General features: G+C 46.1%; 1 non-coding gene across 1 annotated transcript; it reads left to right on the forward strand.

Annotated features, from left to right (window-relative positions):
- The first annotated feature begins 8,862 nt into the window (after positions 1-8,862).
- On the forward strand, positions 8,863-8,937 carry Trnas-cga (transfer RNA serine (anticodon CGA)). Its single transcript has one exon. It is a non-coding gene; the product is annotated as a tRNA-Ser (tRNA).
- Positions 8,938-15,485: the final 6,548 nt, after the last annotated feature.

Raw genomic sequence — 15,485 nt, forward strand, 5'->3', positions numbered from 1 at the left:
AATATACAAGGCTGTTCTGTGTGTGCTCGACTGCAGGAATAACAGTGCTACGTTGCCAGTCACATGCAAACCGTTTGCCAACAGTCCAGGGACTCGAGGCATTAACGCTGTTAACATTGACCAAACACGTTTCAAGTTTTTTTTCGGCACACCTCTCGAATAGGTGTTGCTGTTTGTCTCCACCTCGCGTCAAAGGCATTCACATATAAGCTTCACTTCGGAGCACACACATGTCACCTGGGATTTAGTCATACAGTAAGCATGGCGGCACAGTATTCGCTTGAAGAACAACGAGATATGGTTTTTGTTTATGGACTAGCCGACGGTAAAGCGCATGAAGCTTGACGGTTGCGTGAGGAACACCCACACCCGCAAACGTTTACAGCAATTCGCCGGCTCGTTAGCGGGATGTCATGGTGATGCTGGAAGACTTCGATGAGGACGGGATGTTGCATTTGAAGACACTGTTCTCGAGCGCTTCGAGGAAGCACCTACGTCAAACACTCGAGCTGTTGGACACGACTTGGGAGTCACTCATCGTTTAGTCTGAGAGGCTTTGAGGGATGACATACAGCATCCATTTAGTTTCCACCCTGTCCAAGTACTAAATCCTGTGGCGGACTATGAACACAGGCTAGGGTTTTGCTGGTGGTTTCTGCGACGTGTTGCACGACATCCTACTTCCCCGCCACTGTGTTGTTTACCGACAAGTGCACCTTCTATTGGGACGCCCTTTACAATACTCCAAACGTTCATTACTGGGCAAGGGGAAATCCTCACGTCACGCACGTCCACGGACACCAGGAACGATTTTCGCTCAACATCTGGACAGGCATTGTGAGTGACCATCTGATTGGGCCGGTCCGTCTACCTTCTCGACTTACTGGGGCAAATTACCTTCACTTTCTGCAAGTAACTCTACCCGGCCTGCTGGAAGATGTTCCCCTGAACATACGGCTACGCATGTGGTTGCAGCATGATGGGGCGCCCGCACATAACAGTAGTGCTGTGCACGGGTATTTAAATGAACTCTTCGACGGCCAGGTAACTGGCAGAGGTGCTCGTAGGACATGGCCCCCGCGATCACCAGACATCACGCCTCCGGACTTTTTCCTGTGGGGGTTCTTCAAGGTTCCAGTTCACCCAACCGGATGCGAACCACCTAAAAACGACGAGGAATTAATGGATCGCATTCAACATGCCAGAAATCACATCAGGCCAATGCTAGGAACCTTTGAATGAGTTCGGCAAAACATCGTTCGACGTTACCAAGCTTGTGTCGCGTCAGAGGGTGGCTAGTTCGAACACTTGCTTTAACTAAACAATGTCCCAGCTACAAAAAAGGCCCTTTTCAGGATTTTCTGTATGCGAACTTACAGCTGTTTACGGGTTTGTTCCCGGTACGTCTTATCATGAAACTACAATGGGTGTGTCGGTACGCTGGTGGATTCACCGCCGGTCCCCCAGAGTAGAAGGCTGGCGCGCTACTACCAAGCGTATTTGGATACATTGCGATCTCTGGCTGGCAAAGCATTCGCAGTCATGCGTTCTCCAGAGCATCCGACAACAGAGCAATCCCGCGGCCAGTCGGAGCGCGTGGCGTCAAGTTTGCGTAGTTTAAAAACGGTGCGTTGTCGACATACACAACATTAGTTATTTTGGTTCCTACTGGCATCAGGTATCCAGGGTTAAAATTTCGTGACACAATTTTCTCCCCCTTCTATATATCGTTCTAGACTGTAGTAAGGATTGTCTAGTTTTCGGCGTTATATATATATATATATATATATATATATATATATATATATATATATATATATATATATATATATATCAGAGTGCAATAGGATTGTCCAGCTGTGTGTGTGTGTGTGTGTGTGTGTGTGTGTGTGTGTGTGTGTGTGTGTTTGTGTGTGCGTGCGTGTGTGTAACGCAGAAAATCGAGTGTCCATAATAAAAAATCCGTTAGTGTGACTCTCTCGATCCCTAGGAAGGCAACGTTTCCGGGCGAAGCTCTCACCAGGTACTCCCTTAAATGAGCGATGTACACACGCAGTTGCTTCGTCAGTCGATTGGCAGCTTCATTTCATTTTATTATAGCCGATTAGGTAATGCTCGGAGTCTGTTGACCTGTAAGCTTTGCTACCTTAAGAGATACGTTTACAAGTCACATAAACCCGAATATTTTGGCTATCATACTCAAAGTAATCCAGTGCTCAACGAATGGACGCGGGAGAGCAGATACAGGAAACATGCATCGCTGTTCTAGGCAAGATCCCAGTGGAAGTGGCTTCCTGTTGCCTTCTCAAGAATGTATCCAAATCGTGTGGATGACTGTGCTGGGTGCTTGCACAGTTGGGTTTATGTTGTTGTGGATGAAGGAATGGGAGAGGGTGAATGCCACTGCCAGAAGCTAGCCTACTCCTTACGAAAAGCACCCAGAAGGCCGCCGACCCCAACGTCCCATTCTGACGAACGGATCACCATCAATAGTGGAACATCCACTTACTTCACGAGGCGCTGGTCGACATACTGGTGGTCAGTAAGCTTGTGCCACAACCTCTCATCCCTTTTCAGGGTAAATATTGGCTGTGAAAATTTTCCACCGGGACTCGATCAGGCTCCACCTCCGAAGCCGAGTAGTAAGCACATCTACCTCTGATGTGGAGGACCCGAGCTCAGTTCCCGGAACTGCCGTGATTTTTCGTTGTTGGGAGGACTGGAACGGTGTACGTTCAATCTCGTGATGCCAACTGGAAAACTACCTGTATGAGAACTACTACTCCAAGGTATGTAACGGCAGCAGTCGTCGGGAGAGCGGTTTGCTGACCCAATGCCCTTCCAGGCAGTCCCGCATGACGCCATATGGGATGACACGGCGGCCGGTCAGCATCACGTGGTCTCCTCGAGTTGGGTTCTTAGATATCACCATAAGTTTTTACTTCATTTTTAGACGTTTGTTTTAAACGTCCATGCATGCAGAACAATTGGCTCTGAGCACTATGGGACTCAACTGCTGTGGTCATAAGTCCCCTAGAACTTAGAACTACTTAAACCTAACTAACCTAAGGACAGCACACAACACCCAGCCATCACGAGGCAGAGAAAATCCCTGACCCCGCCGGGAATCGAACCCGGGCGTGGGAAGCGAGAACGCTACCGCACGACCACGAGATGCGGTCTGCACAACAATTCATTCTTTTAATTTTTACATAAACTACCAGTACAGATACCTCTAGGAAAAATGCAACAATGTTACTCAAGAAAAAATTCCTCCACACTGAAAATAAATTAATGCATACATCACTTACTATGGTTAACTTATACCAAGATGGGCGTTGGAAGAAAAATGTACATGTACAAAACGTAATGTCCATTTGTGTGCAGATCTTTTAGAGTCGTTTTAGAAACTAAATGTGTGTGTGTCAGTTGTTTCAGCAAATATTGAAAAATATTTTCTAGTTACAAGCACCTATTGTCCGACAACGTAAGTTCCCTCACTATCGGGCCTCTGCATTTTGACTTTAATAACTGTGAGATGGTTATAAGACAATTTTCGTAAATCTTCAAGGAATGAGATTTCTTGAGGAAAAACATTAGAAATTTGGGCATGAATCAGCACTAATTCACAATAGATGCTTATTACGGTGGATAATACTGTAGCGTAAGTAAGGTTGACAACCAGCGTAAAATTTCACAAGTGGCTCGAAGTCAGCTGACTTTTATTGATCAGAGAGCAACCAAATTAAGGTGTTCAACCTGTATTTAGGGCCGGTTTAAAGCCGAATGCTAGGTCTACGAACGCAAGCGAGTTACTCTAATCTACGACCATACACAGAGCGTATCACATTTACAAGCGTATATGTCCTACTTCCTTTTTTATTTTTTTTTTTTGTGTGTGTGTGTGTGTGTGTGATATGTTACAATACAGCATCACCGGTCTATTGCGGTCTAACTGTGTTGGTGAGGCAGTAAATTTCCACAGGGCAGTGACTGCGTCACTGCAATTCACTTTGGAGGTGTGGCGGTGGGACTTGTAGTCCCGTACCACCCTCTGACGGTGACAGTACTATATGAGTCAGGCAGAAAAATTTAGCCTAACATGGGCAGGTATGATTGGAAAGTATTGGACGTAGAATGGGGGCTAGTCCCGCCAAAGGATGCGTCCGTGGCGGGCGTGCCAGACCTATCGTTAGCCACGGTCGGAATCCGTTTCCTCTAGGATGGTTAGGGGAACCGGATGTCGATGCCAGCGGCGTGGAAGTGTGGTCCCAACGTGGCGTAACCCATGGACAGTGTCCCGCAAGGCATCCACTTTCTCATAGAGCCGCCGCGCGTTGTTGCGTATGGTCGTCTTTAGGGGGACGATATCCGCTTCCTCGTGGAGAGTGACAATTCTCGTGAGTGGCGGGGCGTGCAGGCTCCACCTGAGCACCTTGTTCTGCAGGCGTTGCAATGTCCGCATCCTGGTGACACTGATCGTGGCCCATGCAGCAGATCCATACGTGAGGGCAGGCAGGATAACTGTTCGGTAAATGCGGGGCTTGGTATGCAGGTTAAGTTCCCTACTGCGAAGGAGCGGGTACAGAGCCCTGGTTAGCTTTTGCGCCCTGTTGGTGACATACTCTGCATGACAGTGGAAGAGCAACTTGTGGTCCATCTGGACCCCGAGATGGGTGGTTGTCGGGGACCAGGGCACCTGCAATCGAGATATTGCGGCGGAGGACTGGGCGCCGTTTCGTGAAGTAAACTGCCGTAGTTCTGGCGGCATTGAGACCTTGCGGAGTGCCTGCCGACAAATGCCTTAATTACTGTTGTTATTAATACCGCTCAAACATAATTTCAACTGCGAGTATGGGACGTACATTCCTAGTATGCGCGAAACCGCCCTTGTCTCTCAGTTGAGCGTCACAGTTCAACATCTACATCCATCCTCTGAAAACCACTGTGGAGTTCATGGTTGAGAGTTCCTCCCATTGTAACATTTATGAAACTAGTAAACAATGTTGCATATCCGATTTTTTCGAATAAAGCACATCCAACGCAAATTCATAAGTCAACGTACGGTCTAGAGCACGAGTCCATAAATTAAGAGTATAACGTGCTTCATTTAGCCACTTCCATTTCTATTTGTCCGTCTTTTGCTGAAGTTTTACCGTATTAACATCTCTCCAAAACTAAAATCCTGAAAATTGTCTTCAAAATTAAAACCTTCATGGAGATAACATTCGTGACAGAGACCGAAATCTGTGTGGCAACTAAGGGCGTCCGGTTACGGATCAACTCAAATCAAACCCGTTGCTGATGCGAGTTTGTAACTGGTCGACGTGCGAATCACTTCCTACGTAGTGGAACAGGGCTTCGCTGACGCCAGAAGTGCAAAGCGAGTAACCAGTAAATCGCTTGCAACGTGTTGCCAACCAGCTGCCAGCGAGTCGGCGTCTGTGTTGCAATGTTATCTGAGTTGCGTAGTGTCTTCAAACACAGCTCTCTACTGGTTTAGTTTGAAGATGAACGAGCAGGACGATAACATTAGCTTCGCACAGGAAGTGGCAAAACATTCGAATTTTTATAACTACAAGCTCTCACGCAATTGCAGGAGGAATTTGACAAACAAAGCGTGTGCGAAGCGGGGAAAGATTTCTTGTGGCGTGTATGTAGTGCTTTATCATTTATTATTCAGAGAATTAGTGGCCCGTAAGCGGGAGCAAACGTACAAAAGAATTTAAACCATGCTGGGAATATTCTTTTGTGTGACTAACATTCTGTGACGTTCTGTAAAATTAGATTATCATGCGGACAGCAAGAAAACGACAGAAAATCTCTGGCACGTGAAAACACAATGGTGTTCATATCAAAACACCACCAGCAGATACCCGAGTTTAAAAATATCAAGAGCTTTGCGTCTTCAAAAAAAAAGCAGGCTGTATTATGGCGGAAGAAACCATATGTGCTAAATCACTGTAGCACAAATAGGTAAATAGTTCGATAACAAAGCGAACCTAAGATGTTGCTACCAAATTAATACAGCAATCGTTGATGTGAATTTCTAAATAAGAGAGACACGATTCGCCTTCTATCTTTTTTTCACTTATTTTGTGGATCTCTCTTGTGCATCCTTGTAATTACACCTAAAGATAATAATCGAAATTACTACTTTTGTCCATATTCCACTTGTTGATCACCGTTGTTACCTTATGTCACTAATGATATGAAAAAGTTGTTCTGTCTGGGTGTAATTGAAGATGGAAGATCAGTTTGGTGACGTGTCAATCTGCGCGCCAACCACGCACCATTACGCGCAGATCTGCACACTACAGAAAAGCGTAACCGTTACAATCTAAATGTATCCTACGAAGTCCGATTCATGTCACTCAACGTAATGCATATTATTTGTTGCATTATATTTAATACATACACGGTCCGCTGTTACCAAAAGTTATCTGCTCACCAACAAAGATTCGGAGCCTGACTACCAGTGAAGCAGGTAATCCAATTATCAGAGCATTCGCAGAAGAAATTGTATTTCGTTGTGACTACTTTCTTCAGTTATGCTTCTCATATTTAATTCCTGCGGTAGCCACTGTGACTCTGCCAACTTCCAAACAATTAGGTTCCGGAACAATGTTAATCGACATTATTTCAATTCTTAAAAATTCAAAAAACATTTTGCGGGATGTGTTACACTGTTCAGTCGTTCTATAAAAAGCTACTAATTTAGACTCTGTCTGTTACAGCCCTTTATTAAATAATGTTTTCTCGTGCTTCTGGCCGAGTCTATTTTTCACTCTCCACTGATGTTGAAACCACAAGTAAACAGTTTTCGTCCTTTTGTGCCCATACATACTTCGCGAATTAATAATCTGACTGAGCGAAAATATCCACAAGCGTACGTGCAGACATTTAGAAACACGCAGTAAATCACACCTTTGTGGAAAATGCCAGCAATAGTTGGTGATACACACACTGCATAACATATGTTCTTGTACGACTAACGGTAAATGTTACGACGTAAGTGAAGCGCCGGCAAGCCAGTCGGGAAGGATAGAGAAGGGATGGCTGTGAGAAGACGGTCAGCCAATCGCACGCTGACCGACCCCTCTCCAGAACGACAACCCGACAGCAGCGTCCCCTATGTGAAGAGGACATCAGCACCGCCACCGACTGGTGGCGGCCAGTTCAATACTAGCTTCAAGACTAGCACTTTGGATAGCAGCGTCAACTCTATTCATTTCGCTTGTACTCGCTATGTGGCCCAGACTTGGAACTGTATATACGAGGGTTGGAACTTAAATAGTGGCAACTATTTATTCACAACCGATACAAAAAAGTTACATGATTGACACTGAAATATACTGGGCGGAGAAATCTCTTGGTTGTGTGAAATGGTCCCACCATTTTTATATATTGTGACTTCTGCCTTCTTCACATCTTTGTTTAATACTTGGATCGTGTAAATGAATTTCGACATTTTATGTACTGGAATGTAACCGTAGAAAAATACCATAATTTGACAGATTTTTTTTTTTAACGTTCGTGTCGTATTATACAGGGCTCACAGTTGAAATGAGCGGAACGGCCCCGCTGTACCCTAATCGGCAGCACCGTGACAGCTGCCGGCTGAAGTGGCCGTGCGGTTCTAGGCGCTGCAGTCTGGAACCGCGGGACCGCTACGGTCGCGGGTTCGAATCCTGCCTCGGGCATGGATGTGTGTGATGTCCTTAGGTTAGTTAGGTTTAACTAGTTCTAAGTTCTAGGGGACTAATGACCTGAGAAGTTGAGTCCCATAGTGCTCAGAGCCATTTGAACCGTGACAGCTGTGGCCTACGTGAACTTTATTGCTGACCACCTGTACCCCTTCATGTTTGATGTCTTCCACTGCGGCGATGGCTCCTTCCAGCAGGATAAGTGTCCGTGTCACAAGACCGTGATCACGCTACAGTGGCCTGCGGAACAAGGCACTGAACTGACGTTGATGTGTTGGCCACCGGACGGCATTTCTTGACCTGTGCGTAGACATGTGCTGCCGCGTACCTCCAGAAAACCACAGAGCACTTGCGAAATCCATACCACGTGCAATACCTGCTGTTTTGCGTTCCATAGGTAGACCTATAAGCTATTAACCCCTTTGAGTTCCACTAATATAAAAAGTAATTTTAAAACTTTTCACAACATTGACCATTGTCATGATAGTAAGCAACGAATACAAGAAGAAACTGGCAAAAAGTAAACAATCAATTGTTTTAAGCAGGTGGTTTTACTTTCGAAACATTGGGACATACAATTTTGAACGACCCATATATTAGGAAGCCATTTCGCATTTTTCCTAGACACAGTAATACCTAAAACAAAACAATAGTCTTAAAGACGAAGGTGTTCAATAAGTAATGCAACACATAATGAGATTTTCACTCTGCAGCGGAGTGTGCGCTGATATGAAACTTCCTGGCAGATCAAAACTGTGTGCCCGACCGAGACTCGAACTCGGGAGCTTTGCCTTTCGCAGGCAAGTGCTCTACCAACTGAGCTACCGAAGCACGACTCACGCCCGGTACTCACAGCTGTACTTCTGCCAGTACCTCGTCTCCTACCTTCCAAACTTTACAGAAGCTCTCCTGCGAACCTTGCAGAACTAGCACTCCTGATCTGCCAGGAACTTTCATATCAGCGCACACTCCGCTGCAGAGTGAAAATCTCATTCTGGAAACATCCCCCAGGCTGTGGCTAAGCCATGTCTCCGCTATATCCTTTCTTTCAGGAGTGCTAGTCCTGCAAGGTTCGCAGGAGAGCTTCTGTAAAGTTTGGAAGGTAGGAGACGAGGTACTGGCAGAAGTAAAGCTGTGAGTACCGGGCGTGAGTCGTGCTTCGGTAGCTCAGTTGGTAGAGCACTTGCCCGCGAAAGGCAAAGGTCCCGAGTTCGAGTCTCGGTCGGGCGCACAGTTTTAATCTGCCACGAAGTTTCATATCAGCGCACACTCCGCTGCAGAATGAAAATCTCATTCTGGAAACATCCCCCAGGCTGTGGCTAATCCATGTCTCCGCTATATCCTTTCTTTCAGGAGTGCTAGTCCTGCAAGGTTCGCAGGAGAGCTTCTGTAAAGTTTGGAAGGTAGGAGACGAGGTACTGGCAGAAGTAAAGCTGTGAGTACCGGGCGTGAGTCGTGCTTCGGTAGCTCAGTTGGTAGAGCACTTGCCTGCGAAAGGCAAACGTCCCGAGTTCGAGTCTCGGTCGGGCACACAGTTTTGATCTGCCAGGAAGTTTCAATGCAACACATTTTTCTCCGAAAGCAGATAGGTTTCATTAAGTATTTCAATACGGTAATGCTGTTCTCCACTCTCTTGGCTACAAAACCCTACTTTTCAACACACAAGCTCTGTTCAATACGACGGTCTTGCGGCACCTTGTTGGGAGGGTCTGTATGCGCACAAGGTACCACTCTACTAACGTCTTGCTGCACCAGTGACCTCCTCATCATCCACGTACTGCTTCCCGCACAGTACATCCTTCATTGGGCCAAACAGATGGAAGGTGAGACATACGAGATGTAGGATGGACCTCATAGCGATGACGACACACGCCTCGCCCAACGACTCACCGTGCTTTTGTCCACTGCCAGGTCTCCGTAAACATTCTGCAAGCGCCTATGGAAATCTGACGTGCTCTGATTTTCCGCCGAAAGAAACTCAGTGACAGCTCTCTGCTTGGAGAGCACCTCCTTTATAGAAGCCATTTTGAAGGTTGAGTATAGCATTGCAACCTGTCAGAACTTCATGAAACTATACGGGCTGAAGAGGGAATATTTGACGATAGCCCACAATAAATTCCTCACTTTTCAACCAGAATTGGACGAGAAAAAAAGTGTTGCATTACGTACTGAACGTCCTTTGTAACAAGCGAAAATGGGCCTAAAACTTAATAATTTAATATAGAAAGTAGATACTGCTCCAGTGGTTTCATTTCCAATGCTTGTAAGTAGGCTGTTTAGGTTTTTATGTTGGTAACGTCACGTAGCGCTCTGTATGAAAATCACTGGCTGTGCTGTGTGCAGTCTGTGGCTAGTTTGCATTGTTGGAATATTCGCAATTGTAGTGTTGGGCTGTTGGATGTGAACAGCGCGTAGCGTTGCACAGTTGGAGGTGAGCCGCCAGCAGTGGTGGATGTGGGGAGAGAGATGGCGGAATTTTGAGAGCGGACGATCTGGACGAGTGCCCATCAGAAAGAGTAATATGATGACTTTTGAATATTATTAAGATAAATACAGTGTTTGTTCTCTATCAAAATCTTTCATTTGCTAACTATGCCTATCAGTGGTTAGTGCCTTCAGTAGTTAGAACATTTTATTTAGCTGGCAGTATTGGCGTTCGCTATATTACAGTAGTTCGAGTAATGAAGATTTTTGCGAGGTAAGTGATTCATGAAAGGTATAGGTTATTGTTATTCAGGGCCATTCTTTTGTAGGGGTTATTGAAAGTCAGATTGCGTTGCGCTAAAAAAATATTGTGTGTCAGTTTAGTGTTGATCAGAATAAATGAATAGAGAAATGTCTGAGTACGTTCAGTTCTGCTCAGATGTTTGAAAATCAAATAACGTAAGAGGTTTATCAGGACAGTAATTCATCAATTTTTCTAAGGGGAGGTTTCAAGCTCTCATAAAAACAGTAGTAGAAACTCCAATTTACAGTAGAGTAAATTTAGATATACTTACTTTCACTGTCATGATCACCTCAAAATGATCATCATAAAAAAGCACGCTTCAGAATCTCACCGACTGTTGCTTTGAACGCTGAAGGTGACTGTTACAATGCACAAGATTCTTGGAAGTACCTCAGTCTGTCACTAGATGTTCTGTCTTGCAATAGCATCGGTGGTTTCGTGGGGAAGGTATTGGTGCTAAAAAAAGAGAAAAAGTTGAAAAGAGAAATATCTAAACCATTTACGATTAAAACAGGGTTAAAACCGGGAGATGGTTTATCGCCATCAGTTTTCAGCTGTGCTCTGGAGTATGCGATGACGAAATGGTACAAAGAAAATGCTAAAACCATAAGAATTCGAACCAAGAAAGTTAAAATAAACTTAAATTTCTTGGGATTCTCAGATGATTTAGCGTAATTAGCTAAAAACATTCAAAAAACCAAAAATCAAATAACAAACCTACAAATACAGCACAAAAAATAAGACTCCAAATATCATTCGAAAAGACTGATAAAATGGTAGCGGATCGACTGATAATCAAACACATAAGAATAAATAACAGGAGAGTAAAAATAGTGAAACAATTTAAATGCCTAGGAGAATTTATAAAATACAACTTGGACAAGAAACCTGCATGGCAATTAAGAACTAACAAAATGGTAAAAGCTCAAAAATTAACATCGTCTACATACAATAAAAATGTCTGTCAATCAAAACTAAATTAAAACGTTAGAAGACGGTGGTTCAACCAGAGATGACATACGGAAGTGAAACTCCTTCCAGAGTCACGCAGGAAAAGCAAACGGAATAGGCAAAATGCTAAAAGTAGAGAGAAGAGTAGCTAGAACATGAATAAATGACAAACATAAAAAAGATGGACAGTGGCAGATAGCGCCAAATGTAGTGGTGTACAGCAACCTGGAAGCCATCACAGATTATATAAGAAAAAAAAATCTCTTTTTTCCTGTCGCATTACGAGGTCACCAAGAAAAATTACAGAAAAAATTTGGAACATGAAACGTGCCATGGATAAAGGAAATTAGGGAAGATATGAAGTAGTTAAAATTAACCCTGGAAGATTATCAAAACAAATCAGAAAATTTAAAGAAACTGAGAAAAACAAAAATAACATTTAAACTAAAAATAGACAAACGACAAGCAATAAAAAGGGTATCTACAAATAAGGCACGACAAAAAAGATCAGAACAAATGGGCATTTCTGGAAAGAAAACCTGTCGAAGAAGATGACCAGAAAATGATAGACTGAAGTGATCCATTGAGGCCGTAAAAGCAGAAAAAGAAGAAATGGTGTTTCAGGTAGAAATCACTGGTGCTCGCAGGGTTCAGCAGTTGGTCATATTGTTGCGGTATCCGTGTGGATACGGACTTCGTGACTCACAATTGGCTGCAACCCCTTACAAGTAGGCTGTTACATATCCGCATAATTGAGAACTGCTTGATTAATATCCACGAAGTTGTGAATTAGCAATTGGAGAATCTGCTTATTGATGAAGTGTGTTTCAGGACTGTACAGTGGCACTTTGTCAGAGACTTCGGTGCCTCACACCGGTTGCCGACAGTGTGGTCCAGAGACAGCGCACCAGAAGAGCAGCCTAGAGCGGGAAGAGGCCGACAGAGTTGCGGTGCCACTGTGGGCCTGAGTGGTAGGACCGAGAGCGCTCCATTCCGGAACACGATGACGTGCAACTGAGGGCGCCTTCATTAACTGGAGCGGTGCGGCGCAGCCCATATATCCAATTTGGAAGCGACTGTGCGAAAGGCCGCTGTTATTATTCCGCTAATTGCTGCGCTGGCTTTGTGCCACGCGCCGTTGCTTTGTGACACTGGCGAGGCGGATTGTTCCGGTGCACAATGACGCCCGCCTCTCAGGGCGCGTCTTCAGTGTAGCTGTGTGCCCGCCTTGCGATGGAAGGCGCCATCACCGCCAGCCATCGCGGAACAATGCAGAGACCGCGAGGCGTCTCGGAGTACAACCGACGCACGGCGTTGTTATTGCGAGACAAGACGTGCACTTTCAGCGCCGCGTGTTTATTGCCAGCACGTGGCTGACTAGTCAGTTGCTGAGGATCTCAGTCGTAATTGTACACGGAAGCGACAAAGAAACTGGTATAGGTTCGAATACAGAGATACGGAAACAGGAGCTGCGGTCGGCAACGCCTATATAACACAACAAGTGTCTGACGCATTTGTTAGATCGGTTACTGCTGCTACAATAGCAGGTTATCGAGATGTAAGTGAGTTTGAACGTGGTGTTATAGTCGGCGCAGGACCCATGGGCCTCTCTGAGGTAGCGATGAGGTGGGCATTTTGCTGTACACCCATTTCACGCCTGTACCGTGAATATCAGGAATCCGGTAAAACATCAGGTCTCCGACATCGCTGCGGCCGGAACAAGATCCTGCAAGAACGGGACCAACGACGAGTAGAGAGAATCATTCAGTGTGACAGAAATGCAACACTTCCGCAAATTGCTGCAGATTTCAATGCTGGGCCATCAACAAGTGTCAGTGTGCTAACCATTCAACGAAGTGCTGAGCTAGTGTCAGTCCTAGTCGAGGGAAAGGGAAATTTTATCAAAACTCAATGAAGGCGCGGTTGGGCGATGGAATCTGGGGTTGCTGGCAGAGTGTGATAACAGTCGACAGCCAGCAGGCCAGGCAATGTAAACATGGCACTCACGGGCGTGGAGCTGCGATGGCGCTATTGCACGCACGACTTGTTTTGAGTGGTGCAACAACGAGGCGGGAAACCACAGCATTGCTTGAAGTTATTGTGATGTATGAGGCGGGGCACTAGGCCAGAGCCAGGAGTTCAAAATGTTCAAATGTGTGTGAAATTTTATAGGACTTAACTGCTAAGGTCATCAGTCCCTAAGCTTACACACTACTTAACCTAAATTACCCTAAGGACAAACACACACACCCATGCCCGAGGGAGGACTCGAACCTCCGCTGGGACCAGCTGCACAGTCCATGACTACAGCGCCTCATACCGCTCGGCTAATCCCACGCGGCAGTGCCAGGAGTACGATTTGTAAGTGGTTGACTTGTGGAAATTTATCCCTGCCATAGTTTCTGTCTCTCTCTCTGACACTACGTCAGAAGTGAGGGAAAATCCAGTATAAATAGACGGGCAATTTTAGCTTGAAGGAGAGTGTGCCAGGTCAGTCGAGCGTCGGGAAGGACCTGTGCTGGTCTACGCTTAAAGGGGCCAGTTTGGTAGCAATGTTATAAGTATTCTACATAAACTTGTACTTTTTTCGGGCTATATTCCGCCTCTGGGGACACAACACCGGGGGCGGGATGAAACGGCAGCCTGGAACTTGAAAATCACATGGTCTGCCTGAAAGAGGGCAGCGACAGCGGTCTGCAGCAGGTCCAGGAGGGGCTCGCTTCCACTCCAGTCTACAGCCCACATTCGCTTCCCACCTGGGCGAGGCGTATGCTGTGGGAGGCGAGGCAGCACTGCAGCAGTGCCAGAGACGGTGGGAGGTGTTGCCATCTGGCAAGCACCACTAGCGGCAAGTTGCGGCACAGCATCCAGGAGGGTGTGGGTTCGAGTCCAGGCCTGTCCTGGGAGCAGTGATGGCCCGAGGGCCACAGGTGACCAGTACATCCACCTCTGTCCCATGTTCGGGCAGAGCAGTCCAAACAGGATGGAGAGCAACAAGGACCAGGGATTGTAGCAGTCTCCGGAATCACGGGCAGCTATGCGGTGACCGGGCAGAGCGCAGCCGATTTCCAGCTGAGTGGCCTTGATGACAACAGCAGCAGCGTCAGCATACCAAGAGTTGCTGAGCTGGCTGGGCTCATGGAACAGCGCTGTGGGTGGCACCCTGACGCTGCGCCGCACCCATCGAATACTGTAAATTAGCTGAATAAAGCAATACTACCGAAACCGCTGTATCATTCTCCACTGCCCCTTGACACTCTTGTACTTGCTGGGCCTCCTGACGAAATATGGTGTGGTGTGTCCCAGCTTCAGCTCTGCCATCAGGAGTCCCGGGTTCAATCCACCGACCCCGCAACAAAAACATCTTCGATATCGGCTTTCTGAGCTGAAGGCCCACTCGTGTACCTTTGATGACAGCATGATACAAAGCTTTACGCATTGGCTGGTCCCGTCAACACCGACATTGGACTGTTGATGACTTTAAATATTTTGCCTGGTCGGACGAGTCTCATTGCAAATTGTATCGAGTGTATGGACGTGTTCAGGTATGGAGACAACCTCATGAATCGATTGTCCCTGCATGTCAACAGGGGACTTTTCAAGCTGGTGGACGCTTTGTAATGGTGTGAGTCGTGTGCAGTGGGAATGCTATGGGACCCCTAATATATCACTCTGACAGGTGACACATATGTAAACATCCTGTCTGATCACCTGCATCCATTCATGTCCGTTGTGCATTCCGACGGACTTGGGCAACTCCAGCAGGAAAATGCGACTCTCCACACGTCCAGAATTAGTACAGAGTGGCTCCAGGAACACTATTCTAAGTTTTCTGAGTTTAAACACTTCCGCTGGCCACCAAACTCCCCAGAAATGAACATTATTGAGCATATCTGGAATGCCTTGTAACGCGCTATTCAGAAGTGATCTCCATTCCCTCGTACACTTACGGATTTATGGACAGCCCTGCAGGGTTCATGGTGTCAGTTCCCTCCAGCACTACTTCAGACATTAGTCGAGTCCATGCCACGTCGTGTTGCGGCATTTCTGCGTGCTCGCGAGGGCCCTACACGGTATTAAGCAGGTTTACCAGTTTCCTT

This window comes from Schistocerca nitens, chromosome 6 (genome assembly GCF_023898315.1).
Source record: "Schistocerca nitens isolate TAMUIC-IGC-003100 chromosome 6, iqSchNite1.1, whole genome shotgun sequence".
Classification (NCBI taxonomy): Eukaryota; Metazoa; Arthropoda; class Insecta; order Orthoptera; family Acrididae; genus Schistocerca; species Schistocerca nitens.